Genomic DNA, 15,967 nt, shown 5'->3' on the forward strand with positions numbered 1-15,967 from the left:
GTCTTAACCACTGGACTCCACTTAACCACAGGGAACTCCCAAAGATATTTGACTTTGAATCATGGACCTATTTGAAGATATATTCCTTAAAACTGTGTTGATTTTCAGTTTGCTATAAGTTCTTGATCTTCCTTGGTCAACAAAGTCCATACAGATGATTGATTTAATACTCTCTCATGTGGTCTGATGACATTAACACACTCTTGTTGGGCTGATCATGTAACATGGATGGTATATGAGTTTCCTATTGCTGTTCTAACAAGTTACCACAAACTTAGTGGATTAAAATAACACAAATTTATTATTTTACAGTTTTGAAGGTCAGAGGTCTTATAGTTTCAAAGGGGACTAAAATCAAGGTGTCGGCAGGATTGCATTTCTTCTGAAGGAAGAATCCTTTCCTTGCCTTTTCCAGTTTTTAGAGGCTGCCCACATTCCTTGGCTCTCAGCTGCATCAGTACCCCTGCTTCTGTTGTCACATCTCCTTCTCCCTCTCTGACGGTCCGGCCTCCTTCTTATAAAGACCCTTGTGATTTTATATTGGCTCACCGTCAAAGATAAATGCAGTCAGGCATTAGTTAAAGTGATAAAAACAGATTTTATTCAGTGACTACTGAGAATAGGGGAAAAAGCTGAGCTCAATTCTGATTTGTGCAGAGGTGATTGGGTATTTTAAAGGGAGAATGAGAGAGTAGGGAGTGGCAATGGCTTGAGCAGAGTCAGGAAAATGAAAAACTATAAAAAGCAGGAAGTGAGGATTGGTTCATGTAAAACCCACCTGGGTGTGCTAGCTGGTGTTCATCATAGTTAGGTTCTTACTTTCCCACAGAGATTGGGAGACAGGGGCCCTACCTTCAGAGGTCGGCTGGAACAAACAGTAAATTCTTTTGGCAGCCTTGAGTTTTCTCTGGCAGGCACTTTAAGGAGGGGCTAGTATCTTCCCTAGGTGCACACTTGAGCTGTTAGAAACTATGTTAGTGTTTGTTCAAGACTTCACAGGCCATGGTTGAGGCCTAGTCGAGAAGAGGGCTCAGAGGAGCCTGACCAGAGTTTGATCAAGGAGAGTCTCTTTCACCACCTGGATCATTTCTCCATCTCAAGATTCTTAACCCAATCACATCTGCAAAGTTCCTTTTGCCATATAAGGTAACATAGTCACAGGTTCTGAGGATTAGGACTTCTATATCTTTTGCAGGGCGCATTAGTCTGCCTACCGTAGATAGCAATGACAGAACTCTACCCCCAACAAAGTACATTTCTCTTATCATTTTTAAGTTTTGATAAACTTCCAATCTACAATCACTCAACTGAACCTCATAACAGTCTTTTGAGATAAAAGGACAAATATCTTTGACCCATTTGCACATGCGGGAGCCTAAACTAAGAGATACTAAGAACCTCCCCCAAAGGTGTGATGATGATGATTGCATTAAAACCTAAGTTTCTGATTTCTTAGTTACAAGTTTTTTACACAATATGTCACTGAGTTTTTAAAAATTTTTTAATTTTATTTAATTTTATTTATTTTTGGTTGCGTTGGGTCTTCGTTGTTGCGCGCAGACTTTCTCTAGTTGCGTCGTGCGGGAGCTACTCTTTCGTTGTGGTGTGCGGGCTTCTCATTGCGGTGGCTTCTCTTGTTGTGGAGCATGAGCTCTAGGCATGTGGGCTTCAGTATTTGTGGCACACGGGCTCCGTAGTTGTGGCTCGCAGACTCTAGAGCATAGGCTCAGTAGTTGTGGCACACGGGCTTAGTTGCTCCGTGGCATGTGGGATCTTCCCGGACTAGGGCTCGAACCCACATCCCCTGCATTGGCAGGCGGATTCTTAACCACTGCGCCAGCAGGGAAGTCCCAATATGTCACTGATTTTAAAAGCATTGCACACATACAAAAATGTGAAAACAAAACAAAACAAAACAAAACATATTTATGGCCTGAAAAAAAGGACCGCTTCATTGCTTTAAAAGCATTTTCAACTTTTATCAAAAGCTCATATCTTTATATTCTGACTGCTTTTCATTTCTCTTAATTAAAAGTGCTGTTTTAATTCCTTCAAGATTTTAGGTCAATGGACCCAAGGAAATGTTCTCAACTTTTGAAATCTACTTTATGCTCTGTTGACCTAATCACAGAGGATATTATAACCACCAAAGTTATTTTTTTATGGCTAACTCTGATAATACTGTATCTATCTAGCTTCCAAATTAATTTATTTATTAGTATGATTAAAAAATAGTGAGCATGAACTATAAAATTTCTGTTTCTTCAAGGGGTTTTCAGATAGAGATTATTTTCTTTTTCTTTTTTTTTTTTTTAAATTAATTAATTAATTTATTTATGGCTGTGCTGGGTCTTCGTTTCTGCACAAGGGCTCTCTCCAGTTGCGGTGAGCGGGGGCCACTCCTCATCGCGGTGTGCGGGCCTCTCACTGTCGCGGCCTCTCTCGCTGCGGAGCACAGGCTCCAGACGCGCAGGCTCAGTAATTGTGGCTCACGGGCCTAGTTGCTCCGCGGCATGTGGGATCTTCCCAGACCAGGGCACGAACCCGTGTCCCCTGCATTGGCAGGCAGACTCTCAACCACTGCGCCACCAGGGAAGCCTGAGATTATTTTCTTTACCTCCATATCCCTAGTCCTTAGCACAGTGTCTTGGACTTTGATAATCAATAATTGATGAAAATAAGTAAACAAATTCTATGCAGCTATGAGAGAGGTGAGCACAAGGAGATCTCCTATGGATATGGCAGCACTTAACACAGTCAGGGGGGAACAGGGGGTCAGTTAGGCCCATTAGATGAAGGGATCTCCTAAAGTGTACTGTGAAAGAGGAGTAACAATAGAAAGAATAATAACAATAGTTCAGATGGGGATAGGGAAGGGCATTCTAGGAAAAGAAGGGAGAAGATTGTAGGGATGAAATTGTAGAGACCCTCCTATGACTTTGGTTGTCACATAATATGATATTGAAACTTTTCTCTATTTAATTTAAGAAGTGCAGGTTATTTTCTCAGGTGTGTGAATGTGTAAAATAATTTGACTATTTGATGCTTGATAAGCCACAATTACCTAAGTTGCCATATAATAATATCATATGAATCTACTTGTAACTGTTAAAATATGAGGTGTGTGTGACATTAAGACATTTGGAGATGACATCATAGTTCTTAAATTTTTTATAAATTTATTTGTTTTATTATTTTATTTTATTTTTTTGGCTGCGTTGGGTCTTCATTGCTGCATGCGGGCTTTTCTCTGGTTGCAGCGAGCGAGGGCTACTCTTTTTTTTTTTTTTAATTTATTTATTTATTTGGTTGTGCTGGGTCTTAGTTGCGGCAGGCGGGTTCCTCAGCGAGGGCTACTCTTTGTTGCAGTGCTCAGGCTTCTCATTGTGGTGGCTTCTCTTGTTGCAGAGCATGGGTTCTAGGCACTGGGTTTCAGTAGTTGTGGCACACAGGCTCAGTAGTTGTGGCTCACAGACTCTAGAGTGCAGGCTCAGTAGTCATGGCACACCGGCTTAGTTGCTCCGCGGCATGTGGGATCTTCCTGGACCAGGGCTCGAACCCCTGTCCCCTGCCTTGGCAGGCAGATTCTTAACCACTGCGCCACCAGAGAAGCCCCCATAGTTCTTAAATTGAAGTGATCTTGTGAAAATCACTAGAAGTGAAAATCATAGAAGCAAAAAAGAGATTGATTAGTCTTCACCACTGAAGTACAGATAATGGTTATAATTAGAGAATGCTTGGACCCTCATAAAAATTTAGGCAAATAGTGAAAAATGAATCTGGTGAAGGGATCTTATAAAATGCCTCTCAAAAGCTTCCACACCGAATTCTCTTAGCATCTCAGGCAAATTAAGAAATTCAAACCTGAAGCTGCAAAGAGCTATAGAATCTGGAAATCCTTTAATTTTCGATGTTTTTTCCCTCTGATAAAAAGTGCTTAACTCATTACACTGAAATTTTCATAATAAAAACAAAGTTTTCTTTTTTTTATGACTTGGAGAGAAATGGGGAGTTAGCTTTCCAGTGTATTCAACCAAGTGTCAATCCCGCTGACACTTGTTCTTTATATGTGTATTTCACCTGTATTTCTTGATCAGTAACGTCTCAATGCACTTGACAAACTTAGAACACTTTCTCCCTCTCTCAGTAAATGACACCATATTTTCAGCTGCTCAGACCATCTTGAGTCCACTCTTCCTGTCTCACCCCACATCCAAACCAGCAGGGCTTTTTTTTTCTTGTTTATTTTCTGTCTCCTCTCCTTGAATGTAAGGTCTGAGGGAGAAGGGATGGTGTCAGTCCTGTTCACAAACAAATCCTCACTGTCTAGACGAGCAGATATTAAATGCATATTTATTGAATGAATTTAAAAAATATTAATGACGTCTTTTTGTATAAAATTTGCATTCTCGTGAGATTTTTGAAAGGCACAGAAAAGTGTAGAGCATAAAAAAATGTGTAAGAAAACTCCCAGGAGCCCCTATAATTTTTGTTTCCAGAGATAATCACTATTAATATTCTAAAATATTCCCTCCAAAGATGAGTTAATATTTTCAGACACTTTGTAATAGATGCCTAAAAGATGAATTAAAGCATCAAAGAAAATTAACTTTAAGGCTTTTAAGACATACCTGGATATTGTATAAGCTGTTTAGAATCTTGATTTTTCCTCTCATAACTTCATATAAGCATTTTCTCACATTATTAGAATTTGAAGATATATTTTTAATGTTTGCATATTTCACTTCATGAGTGTACTATAATTTATTTGTTTATATTTAATTAAGACATTAAGTTGCTTACATTTTTTGAATTTATAAGAGACATCATGATGAACATCAATACATAGCCTTTCTGGATGTTTCTTTGAAAAGTAGAAGATGAATTACACCAAATTATAAAAACATTTTTAAGGCTGTTGATGTATGCTGCCAAATTATTTCCTAGAAATATAATGGTTAGTACCTAATAAACTGAACATGGGTACCTGATTTATTATCCCTTTGTTTTGTATGTAAAAATATGTATATTTAATTGTTTATTTGTGAATTCAATAGACAAACTTCTTTTTCATTGTTTTAATTTTCAGTGATTTGATCACTAGTGTGGCTGAATATTCATTCAAAGGTTTTTCCTCATTGATTTACATTGTGCATCTAACTAAAATATTATTAAACATATTGCACCCAAAAATATATATGTAATTTAAATGTGCACTCTTAAGAAAATCATAAATAGTAATAATAAACTAGACCCTTGTGTAGCCATAATTCAGTTTATAGAATAGAACTCCTAAGATTTTTAAGATTCCTGTATATCCCATCCCAACCTATCTACTTTCCTCCCTACAGAGATAACCATTATCTTGAATTTCTTTATTTTCTTTGTAGTGTTACCAAAATAAATTTTTCCCTAAAAATATTTTGCTTAATTTATCTTTTTAAGACTATTTAATAAAATTATGTTTTATGTATGCTCCTGTCACTTATTTTCATAATTTAACAATCTCTTTGGAGAGTCATCTGTGTTGCTATATGTAGCTACTATTTACTTATTTTTTTCAATTCTACATAACATTCCATCATAGCAATATCTCACAATTAATTTATTCATTATAATTTAGATGAAAAATTGAATTATTTCCATTATTTAGTTATTTTAATGATGAAGTTTTATATGTATTCTTATAATTATAATGTGTATATGTATTCTTTTATAGGAGCAAGAGTGAGTATGTGTTTAGGATGAAAGAGCTGGGTGTAGGATTTATGCATCTTTAGCTTTATAGAGGAATCCCCAATTGTTTTCCAAAGTGATTGTACAATGTACATGTGGAACAGCATGAAAATTCTCATTGCTTCCCAACTTTGCCAGTACTTGGCATTGTCAAACTTTTTATTTTTTGCCAATCTGGTGGGTAGGAAATAACAAATTATGGTAATTTTACTTTTCATTTCCCTGAGTACAAATGAAGTTGATTATCTTTTCATACTTTTCCTCTACTGCAAACATTTCTTTTGTCCATTTGACTATTGGTCTGTTTCTATTTTTCTTGTTGATATAAATGTATTCTGAATACTAATCCTATGTTTGTTCTGTCTACTGTGTATATCTTTTCTCTGTTTATGGATTAACTTTTCAGTCTATTTATGGTGTCTCTGAATGAATAGAAGTTTCTAACTTTAGTGAATTAGAATATATAAATGTTTTCTTATTTTGGGTTGTGCTTTTGTGTGCATTTTAGAAATCCTTCCCTTTCTTAAGGTCTTAAAGGTATTAAGTTTTCTTCCAAATAAGTTAAAGTTTTGACTTTTCACATTGAAATCCTTAACGCATTTGGCATTTATTTTTGTGTGTGGTGTGAAGCATGGATTGAACTTTATTTTTTCCTGTATGAATAACAAATTATCTCAGCACCAGTTATTGATCAATCTGTCTTTTTCTGTCTGACCTACAGAGCTAACTCTATCATACCTTGTTTCCATAATTTATGACTCTTTCCTATCTCTGTAGTAACACCATACCATCTTAATTACTATGAAGCTTTAACATAAAGTTTTGCTATTTGTCCTACTGCCTTCTTTTTCTTCATAAGTGTTTTGAACATTATTCATAAATACTTTGTTCTTTTACTTACATTTTGATATCAGCTTGAAGAGTTTCATGAAAAACTACATTAATAACATTTTAAAGTTTTACTTCAATAATATTCTAACTAGACTTTCAAATTTAGAATAATTTTAGGCTTACAGAAAAGTTCATGTAAAAGGGAGTATGGAAAAGTTCCCACATATCCTACACCTAGTTTCCTTTATTATTAACATTTTGAATTACTAAATCATAACTAATGAATCAATATTGATACATTGTTATTATTATTAAGTAAACTTCATATTTTATTCAGATTTTATTAGTTTTTTTTCTAATGTCCTTTTTCTGGTCTAGAATTCCTTCTAGGATACCACATTACATTTAGTAATCATGTCTTACTTAATCTCCTCTGTGAGTTTAAATGTGACAGTTTCTCAGATCTTACTTGTTTTAATGACCTTGATAGTTTTGGAGAGCACTGTTCAGGTATTTTTGTAGAATGTCCTCAAATTAGTTTGGTTTGATGTTTTTCTCATGATTTAACTGAGAGGTTATTAGTTTTGGGAGGAAGATCATAGAGGTGAAGTGCCATTCTTCACACATCGTATCAAGAGTATATGGTATCAACATGACAAGTCCTTAGAGTTAACCTTGACCACCTGGCTAAGGTAGTGTTTGCCAGGTTTCTCCACTGTAAAGTTACTTTCCCCCCCGTTTTTCACATTCTTTGGAAATAAGTCCCTAAGTAGAACCTGCCCTAAAGGAGTGAGAAGTTATACTCCACTTTCTTGAGGAGGGAATATCTACATAAGTTATTTTGAAATATTCTGCATGGAAAATTTGTCTCTGTTCCCTCATTTATTTACAGCTGGCCTTTGAACATCACAGGGCTTAGAAGCTCCAAACCCCACACAGTCAAAAATCTATGAATAACTTTTGACTTCCCCCAAACTCAACTACTAATAGCCTACTGTTGACTAGAAGTCTTACCAATAACATAAACAGTCAATTAACACATATTTTGTATGCTATATGTATTATATACTATTTTCTTACAATAAAGCAAGCTAGAGCAAAGAAAATGTTAAGACAATCATAAAGAAAATATATTTATAGCACTGTATTGTTTTTATCGATACCGTAAGTTTACGTGATCTATTCACAAGATGAACTATCTGTCCCTCAGTACCTACATCAATATTGTCTTACGTGATACAAATACTATAGATGTTTTATGTGTTACTAATACTAGATATCAGAATTGAACAGACAGTGTGAAAAAGAAATTCATATTTATTTACAGGTATGACCAATATACGCATTGATAACAAAGAAGCAGCAATACAATTGCTTTATTGTAGCCTAGTATAATTAATATGATTGCTTCCTGGTAGCCTAGTCTATATACTAGTGAAAGAATCATTGTAAAATTTTTATAAAACTGTAAAAAACTGTCCCTTACTGACAAGGTACCTCCTGACTTCAAGTACAAAGCATCAATGCAACCAATCCAGAAAAAGTGTTCTCACTGTCCAAATCTTCTTGTACAATCAAAAAACTGGCAGCTGGTGTTTATCTTTTCTCTTCAAGGCTCAGGATTAACAGCTTTATAGGTAAGGGAAGTCCTAATCATAAACCTTGACTGCATTTGCACAAAACAGTAGAGTTAGCCTATCTCTTCCTGCCTTTAAATCCTGATGCTTGCTTCTCTTCCTCAGTGATAAAATATCCTTTGTGGCTTCCCCCCACCTCCCCAGAATAAGACAATTTCCTCTGATTAAAAACCTGTTCAGGCAGATAATCTTTCTCCTCCATGATTTTTTTAGTGACATCTGGGAACTCGTCTGCTGTCTCTTGGTTGGCAGAATCTGCTTCTCCTGATATCGCGACATTTTAAAGCCAAATCTCTCTCTAAAATTATCAAACCTTCCTTTGCTGGCATTAAATTCTCCAGCTTTAGACCTTTCACTTTCCTTTTGCTTTAAGTTATCATGTAATGACTTCGCTTTTTCTGAAATCACAGTAGAGTCTATAGATACGCCTTTCTTATAGCAATCCTGCACCTATATAAAAGCTGCATTTTCATCGATGATCTGGTAAAAAATGCAAAGTGCTCTCAGATGAGCTGAAAACATTCCCAGAAAGGTAAGCGTGGCTAGCACTTTCCCAATATGATTGGCAGACTAGAAAAAAAGTCCCTTTCCTTGGAGACTGATGTCCTGTGTGCAATAGAGAAGGGATGGGGGGAGTGGGGAGAGAGGAATGAGGCCATGCGGTCAGCTGGCAATAATCACAGGAAGATCGTGGCAGGAAGAAGAGCCAGCGCTGACAAGCCTGTCCCCTATGGTTTCTAAAGCCTTCTGATTGTACTATGCTAGGTACAGGTAACCACTCTTCACTTTTCTTCTTTCTGCAGGAAGATTTGGCTATTCCTTGCAATATATTAGAAAAATCTCTTTTCCCGCTAATTAGAAGCCTCCTACATGGAAAGGCAACAGGTGGACCCAGCCTGCTGACTTAACCATCCGTGCACCCAAAGTAGCAAGTTTGGGTTTGGAGTTGCAGGAGAAAGACACTTAGGCATCGGAAGGGTTTTTACACATGGCCTTGATTTTTTTCCCCAAGTATAAACGAAGAATTTGGTGACGTGAAATTGAGTACAAAATGAAAACAAAAACACAAACCCATGAACAAAGTGCAACCCACCACTCTTCAAGTTGATGACATTTAAAAATTCCCCCAGTTAATAAAAAATAGCCACTGGGGGGGGGGGGGAAATCTCCTGTAAGTTTTGTTTACTACAACCAGACTTCCCTGTTGGCGCAGTGGTTAAGAATCCTCCTGCCAATGCAGGGGACACGGGTTCGAGCCCTGGCCTGGGAAGATCCCACATGTTGCGGAGCAACTAAACCCGTGTGCCACAACTACTGAGCCCGCACGACAACTACTGAGCCCATGCGCCTAGAGCTCTGCTCCGCAACAAGAGAAGCCACTGCAATGAGAAGCCCGCGCACCACAATGAAGAGTAGCCCCTGCTCGCTGCAACTAGAAAAAGCCCGGGACGCAGCATCAATGACCCAATACAGCCAAAAATAAATAAATAAAAATTTAAAGTTTTATTTACCACAACCTTATCGTTTCTCAACTGGACCGTGTTCGGGAGAACACTGGTTTGTTTTGAAGAGGCTATTTGGTTTGCAAAATAATGAGCAAAATTTCTTCATTAGCATTTTCTTCGGATATTGCTAAATTTTTACAAGTGGTGGTGACACAATTTTAAGAAGTTCTACTTTAGGGGTAACTGGGGAGGCTCAGAGAAACCTGAAATCCCCTTTCTAGCCCTGGTCTGAGAGGATGTGATGCAGTTGAAAGAATTTTCCTGATTCTCACAAATTAATCTGAAGTTAAGGCTCTATTTTCAGTCATCCCCAAACCACCAAGCTATTTGCTCACATTAACAAATTAAAGTGCCTGAAGCATAATTCATTCTTTACCTGTATACTAAAAACCCCGTTGCATTGATTTTTTTATAAGCCTTTTTACCTCTGTGTAAAAAAATATATATATACAAGTGTATGATGTACATTTTAGTTCTTAACTTTTTTTTATGGTTTCTAATATGTATGACCAACGTAGCTATTGCTTTAAATGTGCCATGTAAATATAAACACGTCTTATCAGATTAAAAAAAAAAGCTGCAGTTTCAGTATGTGATAAAAAGGTATTTTGCAAAACGTGCAAGGTTTTCATGCCTGCTGGCATAGCTGCAGTAATGGTTTCACAAATTTCCTTTTCTTTTTTTACAGTTGTCCTTAGGCTGGATTCACTTACCTTGAAGTGGAGGGCAACCACAGCTGCAGACCTCAATTACGGTACATATCAAGCAGTTCAACTTCTTTTTTGTAATGTTATGACTTTTTTCTGCTTCTTAGAAGGAGCACTTCCAGCATCCCTAGTGGCATTTTGTATTAGTCCCCTGGTGTTATTCAAAATCTACGGTATTGCACTAAACACAATGAAAAAATACATACAAACCCTAAGAGATCACTTTTTATTGTGATATGCAATTTACTGGAGAGACGAACTGCTCACACAGAGATGATTAATGACACATGGTATTTTAAGCAGATACAACACTTAAGCTCACTGCAACAGCAACAGGAGGTGGCCATGAAATTATTACAGTAGCACAATATGTACAACAGTTAAGATTTAGTAATGCATCTTTAAGTTTGTTAAGATTTCTCTTGACTTTGAATGGAGACATCTATGGTTTGTGCTGTGTGCATAAGTTTTGATACATTTTAGCTTTTTGTAATAGTTTTGTGTATATTTTATGGTAGTAAATAATAGACTAGTATCTACATATATTTTATGCATTTATGACATATGTAGCTTTTTCTTAATTTTTTTGAATTCACAATTCATCTGTGTTACTTCAAATTGTCACAAATTTCCAAAATATTTATTGAAAAAATCCATGTATAAATGGACCCATGAAGTTCAAACCCAAGTTATTCAAGTATCATCTGTCCTCATTTGATCATGTATTTAAGGATAGTATGTATTTATGAATATTTATTTTATATACATTTGTGTGTCTATTTAAATGGCATTTATTTATTTTACTTAATTGTATCTAATATATTTATATACATTGATATTTTGCCTATAATTATATTAAATCCATAGATTATTTGGGGGAAAACTGATGAGATATTGAAACTGTCTATCCATGAGCATGGTATGTCTCTCTTCATTTACTTAAATTTTTATTTTTTGCTTTTATTTTATTGAAGTATAGTTGATTTACAATTTTGTGTTAGTTTCAGGTGTACAGCACAGTGATTCAGTTATATATATTCTTATTCAGATTCTCTTCCCTTATAGATTATTACAAAATATTGAGTATAGTTCCCTGTGCTATACAGTGGGTCCTCTATTTAAAAATTTAAAATTATCTTTGAATAAAATTTTTCTTTCTCTTCCAGAAAGATCTTAACACATTTTAAGATCTTAATTAATTACTGGATTTTATTTTATTTTTGTTGCAACCCATCAGTCACGATTCATGTAAAAGAAATCATACCTGTAATTTAATCAAAGAAAATTTAAAGAATTACTAACTAGAAAAAGGTGATTAGCTTCTAAAAAGAGAACTCTAAATAATACAGAAATAGAAAATGTAGGCAGTAGTTACTGCTTCTAGGACTGAAGGAAAATTTCTAAGGAAGAATACATTTGGAAAAGCTCTCCTCCTGTGGCTGAGATTCAGATCTCATTGAAGAGAGAGTGTCTGTGGCTCAATGGATGCTGTAGAAGTTCAAAAAGAAGCTAAAGCCTGAACTGGTGAGCAGGCTATTAGGGTGCCAGTACTTGGCAACAGGAATCTATCTGCTGAGGTGTCAGATAAATTTGTTTGTGGGTGTGCAACACTGCGTCTCCCATACATCACTGACAAGAAAGTCACTCCCTGGGATATCAGCAAAATGTGGGCACTACTGAGTCTTTTGCACACCACTGACAGCCAGACTGTAGGGATAGAAGGAAGGTACACCAAAACCAGGAAGAGAAGCTCTTTCCTGTTACACCTTGCAGTGTCCCAGTAGTGTCCTCTACTGACAAATCCTAACATTGTGCCAGCAGGCAAAGGAAAAATGTTTACAGGATCCAGATGCAGCATTACAAAGCAAGATAAAGAAGGGTAGATCCCGCACGCTATCAAATATAGTATTTTTAAAAAAATAGTATATTCTCATTATTACTGGTATATGGAATTATCTTTAATTTTTATCTATTGATATTATATTTGCCAACTTTTATATAGAGTATTCTAATTATTATTAGTGCATAGAATTACCACGAATTTTTGCCTATTGATATTTGGAAACTTTGATAAACTCTCTTATTAACTCTAATTTATCTGTGTATTCTTCTGGTTTTATATGTTGACTATTATCTGTGAATAATGACTCCTTTGTTTCCTTCTTTATAATCCTTACACAGGTTTTTTTCCCCTTTCCCTTGTCTTAGTGAGCTGAATAGGACTTACAGAACAATGTTAAAAAGAATCGGTGATAGTGGCATTCTTAACTTGTTTCTGAGTTTTAAGGGAATGCTTTTAATATTTCACCACTGAATATAATATCTAGTGTAGGGTTTCTTTTGGTAGATTATAGGTTTAAGAAAGTTCCTCTGTTTTCCAAAATTTAGGAGAGTCTCATCATTGGAGTGATTTTTCTTTAAAGGCATACTTTCAGGAAGACATTTATTAAAATTACAGAAAGTTGGGAAACCTAAAATTAAATTTATTAGTTTATTAGAAGCAGAGTATAGTTAATAATATTAAGAACATTTCACATCTAATATTTTATAGTTTATGAAAATCCTTCATATTTGCTGCTTATTTGAGCCACAAAACAACCATTTGATGTAGGAGGAGAAGGTGTAGCAGAAATTGCTACTTGCTTTCTAAAATCCCATCTCCCCATTTTCCTTTTTCTTAGCTGCAGCACATGGCCATTCAAAATAAATATGCATTTCTCTTTGCAGTGGGAGTGGCTATGTTACTTTGTTCTGGCCAATGGGATGTAAGTTGAAGTGTCCTGTAGCACTTTCACAGGAATCTTTTTAAAGAGATAGTTGATGTGCAATCTTTGCCTCTTTTCTTCACCCTTCTTACACCTTCCTGCTTGGAACATGGATAACACCATCCTGGGCTGTGAGCATGAAGACTGTCCCCTTATGACATCAGAACAGTGAGCTGGCATCCAGGAGCTGGATCCCTGAGGGTTCTGTGGAGCAGAGCGACTGTGCCAGGTCATTTATGCGCTTTTAAATGAGAGAGAGAAATCAACTTTGTATCTTAATATCTGTCTATCTATCTATTTATCTATCTATCTATCTATCTACCTACCTACCAACCTACCTACCTACCTATCTATCTATTTATTTATGGCTGCATGGGTCTTAGTTGCGACACTCGGGATCTTTCTTTGTGGCGTGTGAGCTTCTTTCTAGTTGTGGCGTGCAGGCTCGGTAGTTGTGGTGCACGGGCTTAGTTGCTCTGTGGCATGTGGGATCTTTGTTCCCTGACCGGGTATCAAACCCACGTCCCCTGCATTGTAAGGTGGATTCTTAACCACTGGACCACCAGGGAAGTCCCTGTATCTTATTTAAGCTACTTCTTGCGCTTTCTCATATTTGATCCATTTATTTAAGAAAGAGAAGAAATATGATTGTATGTAAATATAGGTGCTAACGTTAAGTATATGATAGGGTAAACCATTAAATTTAAAAAATGTATTTACCAATAGGGAGTTTGAGGGAATAGGGTAGATGGAACAGGAATACAATCTAGACTTATGTGACTATAAGGGTAGATTTGCCCTTGGATCATGTAAATATATCATATACTTATAAGCATAAATTAAAATATCAATCACTTAATATAAAAAATAAGTGAAAACAATTGAGTGTCGTGTATTGAGTTAGTGACATAACCAAACAGGGAAAGACTATTTCAAATAACTTTGTCACACAGTAATTTGTCCATGGATCCCTAGTATGATATACTTTAAGAACAAAAAAAAATTGCAGAAATATCTTAAAACAATAATCATATTATTGTTGGTAGTGTTGATATTGCTATACATACAGTTGTGAGATAAACTTAATGGGCTATTTATGTTGGTGTTGTTTAGAATAAGAATATTTTTATGGGAGAAAGAAGATATAAATTAAGATTAATGGTGTTAAATAAATATCCCATAGTCTAATTTAAACTGGAATTGAAAGTAGTATTCATGACGAATTTCATCTTAAAAATATGTGTTATCTAGTTCTGTTCACTGAAAAGTCCTGAAACAAAGGCCAACCCAGTAATACTGAACATCATTAGTGCTAAAAGGCTTCTAAATACCTCTTCCCTTTAAAAGTTACCAGGACTTCTTGAAAAAAATGGCCGATTCTAGCTCTGGGGCAAAAAATGTACAAAATGAGACTGGAACTTTTTTTTTTTAACAAGTGTTTTTTACTATTGTTTTTGATAAACACTCTTAATTAAGGCTGAAGATTTAAGTATATTTTCATTCTTCTAATTTAATTTTTTAATTTTTATATTTATTTTTTATTGGAATATAGTTGATTTACGATGTTGTGTTAATTTCTACTGGACAGCAAAGTGATTAATATATATTATGTTACATATACATTATATATATATACATTCTTTTTTATATTCTTTTCCATTATGGTTTATCACAGGATATTGATTATAGTTCTCTGTGCTATATGGTAGGACCTTGTTATTTATCTATTCTATATATAATAGTTTGCATCTGCTAACCCCAAACTCCCAATCCACCCCTCCCCCCCCCCCCACTTTGGCAACCACAGATCTGTTCTCTATGTCTGTGGGTCTGTTTCCGTTTCATAGATAAGTTCATTTGTGTCATATTTTAGATTCCACATATAAGTGATATCATACGGTATTTGTCTTTCTCTTTCTGACTTACTTCAGTTAGTATGATAAACTCTAGGTTCATTCATGTTGCTGCAAGTGGCATTATTTCATTCTTTTTTAATGGCTGAGTAGTATTGCTTTGTATATATATACCACATCTTCTTTATCCATTCATCTGTTGATGGACATTTAGGTTGTTTCCATGTCTTGGCTATTGTGAATAGTGCTGCTATGAACATTGGGGTGCATGTATCTATTTGAATTATAGTTTTGTCTGGATATATGCCCAGGAGTGGGATTGCTGGGTCATATGGCAACTCTATTTTTTGTTTTCTGAAGAACCTTCATACAGCTTTCCGTAGTGGCTGTACCAATTTATATTTCCACCAACAGTGTAAGAGGGTTCCCTTTTCTCCACACCTTCTCCAACATTTATTATTTGTAGACTTTTTAATGATGGCTATTCTGACAGGTGTGAAGTGGTACCTCATTGTAGTTTTTTGTTTTGTTTTGTTTTGTTTTGTTTTTTAACATCTTTATTGGAGTATAATTGCTTTACAATGGTGTGTTAGTTTCTGCTTTATAACAAAGTGAATCAGTTATACATATACATATGTTCCCATATCTCTTCCCTCTTGCGTCTCCCTCCCTCCTACCCGCCCTATCCCACCCCCTAGGTGGTCACAAAGCACTGAGCTGATCTCCCTGTGCTATGTGGCTGCTTCCCACTAGTTATCTATTTTACATTTGGTAGTGTATATATGTCCATGCCACTCTCTCACCCTGTCACATCTTACCCCTCCCCCTCCCCATATCCTCAGGTCCATTCTCTAGTAGGTCTGTGTCTTTATTCCCGTCTTGCCACTAGGTTCTTCATGACCTTTTTTTTTTTTTCCTTAGATTCCATATATA

The 15,967-nt window shown here is 35.8% G+C and overlaps 1 long non-coding RNA gene across 1 annotated transcript; it reads right to left on the bottom strand.

The window, feature by feature from the left end:
- Positions 1-1,487: 1,487 nt before the first annotated feature.
- On the bottom strand, positions 1,488-7,210 carry LOC309633547. Its single transcript, XR_014247601.1, has 2 exons — positions 2,618-7,210; positions 1,488-2,299 (listed from the first exon to the last, which is right to left on the bottom strand). It is a non-coding gene; the product is annotated as an uncharacterized lncRNA (long non-coding RNA).
- Between the last annotated feature and the right edge of the window lie 8,757 nt (positions 7,211-15,967).

The sequence above is a fragment of the Balaenoptera borealis genome, assembly GCF_965194805.1.
Source record: "Balaenoptera borealis genome assembly, chromosome: 1".
NCBI classification, from domain to species: domain Eukaryota; kingdom Metazoa; phylum Chordata; class Mammalia; order Artiodactyla; family Balaenopteridae; genus Balaenoptera; species Balaenoptera borealis.